The sequence below is a fragment of the Temnothorax americanus genome, unplaced genomic scaffold (genome assembly GCF_048541705.1).
Source record: "Temnothorax americanus isolate GAGA-0224 unplaced genomic scaffold, ASM4854170v1 Scaffold2, whole genome shotgun sequence".
NCBI lineage: Eukaryota > Metazoa > Arthropoda > Insecta > Hymenoptera > Formicidae > Temnothorax > Temnothorax americanus.
Window position 1 is genome coordinate 9,157,674 of NW_027509338.1, and position 4,228 is coordinate 9,161,901.

Below are 4,228 nucleotides of genomic sequence, written 5' to 3' on the forward strand. Positions count from 1 at the left end.
AAATATGCGACCGCAATCCATCAATATTCACGCCATGTGACGCCGTTTTTATCGAGCCGACTCATTTAAATGCTGAGTCCGCCTATACGCAACACAAGGTGAATCGTCGTCGTCATCGTTGTCGATCGTTAACTGTAATGATTTAATTAGCGTACCTTTTCGTAGAGAGCCGATACTCGTAGAGGCCCGATCGCGCCTATCGCCGCAACCCGGCTCGTGTTTTTCAATCCAATTATCGACATTACGGCGCGATCAAAATTATCTGTTGTCAAATTAATGCTTGTGTCCCGCTTTTCGGAGAAGGCGACGCGACCCGACGGGGGCGGGGTTAGTTTTAATGAGCGATTAACTCGGCGTTACGCAACAAAATTAATTATCTGCCGATAAATGCCTTCCACGGAGGGTGTATTAACGATCGTGATAAACCCGCGTGGCAGAAAACACGCGACGATACAGATTATTTCGTGCCGCTAAACAAACGGGCCTGCAACTGTTAGACTGATGCCATTGCCACTTCATAACGTCTAACGGTTTCGAAATGCAGAAATAAATAAGTAAAATATATCGCATTCTCTCAAAAAATCGATAAATGAATCAGATCTCTTGCTATATTATTAATAATAAACTCCAAAAAGGAAATATAAACAGCTTTCTTTCCCTATATAATATCTAACTTTCTTATAGAGACTTTAGATTTATTATATATTCATGTATAATTTCTCTCTATAGCGATTCAAATTGCGATTTTTTTAGCGCAAAGTTGAAAAAAAATATATAGAACAGCATATATACAGATGTACGTGTAATTAGTAATTACGTCTTTATTAATATCATTTATCGAAGTAGAAATCTTTTCTCGAGCGAAATAAAACGTTTTGTGCAAACATATTGCGTAATAATAATGTTGCCAGTTGTTATTACGAAGACGCGATAATTTCGCGTCACAAAAACCACAAGTGTTAATTATGCAGATGCGATCATAATGTGAAAATGTCAAATTGCGTAATTAGCTTCTTAGATGCGGAATAAATCATGTAGCAGAATAAATACGAAAATCACGAATCAAAATGTAAATTAAATAAGAAAGCTAAAGGATCGATAATTTGTCAACAAGATAATATTTTCTTGTTGAAAGAATCATGCATGAGATTGATCCCACAGACATTAATATAAAACGTAAATTTGTTTATGATAGCACTCGTTAATCTTGTTAATTATAATTACATCTCATTCAAGATTAACGCATAAAAAATCTTGTTTTCCAACTGTGTTATCAATGCGGCCGGTTCATGGTTATCGGATTGCAACATTTCATTTACACTATTTTGTTCGTTCGTTTATATAAAGTATGACTACCTGGCTTTACACAGTACTATAATTTCTGCGATACTTGACAATTTAATTACGGCTATTTTGCTCGCATTAATTATTAAAAATAACTAAATCTAGATAAACCTTTTCTTTTTAAAAACTTAGAAACTACGCTTGAGAGACTAGCCGATAATTAATAAGAACATCCGCTTTATTAATTAATTTATAATTGTTTGTAAATCGCGTTTGCGTCACACCCAGCCTTCTAATGAATTAAGTACTGTGAACTTGAACTATTGTAATGCCGACCTTATTGATTGAATACAATGAGGATGCATATGTATCAAGAGTTACGCAATGCAAATAATCACGCTTGCTCAAGAAGAATCAACATTATTTGTTTTCTTCTTCAGCATAAGAGTACGATAATATTCTACTTGAAAATATTTCGTCCGTAGAAATAAATGGATTAATGTTTTATTGTCGAAATACTTATCAAAATTCTATCTATAACTCCCAATTATTTATTGGAAATTCTTCAAAATTATCATGTTTCTAAAAATCTCTTAATCCTAACACACATTTCAATATATATTACATATTTTTCACCAAAATATTTAAAACTGGCTTGAAATTTATTTAATATTTTCTTGCGATTTTTTTTATAAATGTAATATTATAGTTACATACGCATATAAATGTAAGATTGCAATTAATAAATTTAGACAAATAGATAATATTAGAAGACAAATATATTCTAAGAAAGTATTTCCAGATACATTTTCTTAGAGAAAGTTATTCTAAAGGAAACGAGCACATCCAACAGCATTTCGTTTCGATAATCGTTAAATTTAATTACGGGATAATGCAAATAACCGGTCTCTGTTCGGAAACTTTCGCCATTAGTATCGACACCGTTGGGAAAGAAATACGATTTATTTTAATTACCTTAATTTCAGGTTAACGAGATATCTTCGAGATCTTCGACGCCGCGCGAATAAAATACAACCTCCTCTTTTACACGGCTCGTGTTAGACAGCGAGGGGCATATATGCATCGTGTAACACGACGTAGGGTTAACGTCCGCGCAATTAAGCCTGATGGAATATATTGCAAACGCAATGAATCACTAGTGACATTATGTGGGACACGTACGCGCGTGCCAAAAAATCGCAGCGAGAGCAAGAAGCGAAATCATAATGCTAAATTCACTCGACGTCAACATTAAACGTTGCGGATAATGGTGGACTCATTTATCAGCTGCCGACAGTTTAATCGCCGGGGTTGAATTAACGTTAACTCCAACATGCTATCGAATCGATCTTAACGTTAATTAATATCTTCATGACAGTGGGAGAAAGAAATAGAAAGAGGTATCAAAGCTGAGCTGGTGAAACGCGGCGGCAGCGGGCCGGTCGGTGTTAGTTAATCCTAAACCGGTTACAAATGCGTTGGTCATCGCGGTATCTTTGACTTACTAATTGGATGGATAAGAGACAAATATATCTCGTCGAGAGAAGGTGGGCGTTTGTGTCGACTAATTTACCAAAGAATATTTATATTTTACTTGTTCCTCAATTAACACAGCGAAAAAATTGTTTGTAAATAGCACACAAAATTACAGCTATTTTTTTATATAAAATAACAAAAATTCAATTTATAGTAGTTATATGTTTACTTATTGTGTTATTACACTACTTCTAATGCCATTTATCTTTTGTTCTTTTAGAATATTTATTAATAAGTTTATTACATTTTATATCAAAAGATAACATTTAAACATATATTTAATAAGAATTATTCGCCAGTGATGAAATAATAATTTGGTATAGTTAAACGGCCGAGTTTTATTAGTATATCACAACGACGTTTCGACCACTAATTTGGGTCCTTTTCAAGTTATTTTAACAATGCTAGAATACGAGAATGAAAGAATATATAAGAAAATTAAAAAACAACATTACTCGTTGAACGGATTTACGATAATAACGATAAATAGGACTTACATGAATCATTGTGCGTCAATTATATAAAATTCGTGGCGGGTCGGAAAAATACGACGGTCTCATGTGAAGGCCGAAAAACTAATGATACATTATCGCATAATACAGTAAACATAGAAGGACAACTTAAAGTAATACATTATCGCAAAATACAGTAAACATAGAAGGAGAACTTAAAGTGAAGAAATTATTCGATCATAGACCAATGGTCTAACTTGCCAGTCAGGCCGTTTAACTATACCAAATTATTTAAACATATGTTTATAAAAAAATTGAGCAATAACGAACATTTTTCTGGGGATATAATAATTATTACAAACAGTGAAAATTCTATTTATTGAATCGCAAATGCGTATACCTTCTACCAAATAACTATTCGAGCATTCCCGAAATATAATCTCAGAGCAAACCACTATTATCGTGAACTTTTACGCGCTTCGATTATCCCGCTCGTCATTAACCCGAAAACGAGGCACTCCGGGAAGCTATTGCGTCCACCGCACGACATTCGCGAGTCTCTCTATCGTGCCATTTATGTGACATAATGTCACACCGTAATTTCGCGTAATTTATTTGACGGTAAAGACATTTGCTGAATTGTCGTTCGTCGCCACTTAAGTGAACGCAAAGTGGTAGCCCGTGTAGCTGACCGTAGGTGGCCGTAACATAATACGAAAACACGACCGTGCCGTAAACTTTCTATTATTATTGTTTCCCGCAAAGCTCTCTTATCGTTTTTGCAAAATGCTCCCCATCATTACCGTATCGAATATTTCGTACATTAAGACCTCCTTTGCCCCTCTCGTTTAGATAATCATGTTCGCTCGTTAGCGTGACGCGTTACCTACATTAAAAATTATATCAACGCAGCGTTTTCATTTTTATTTTAGCAAAATATATAGATTAGCGCGGTT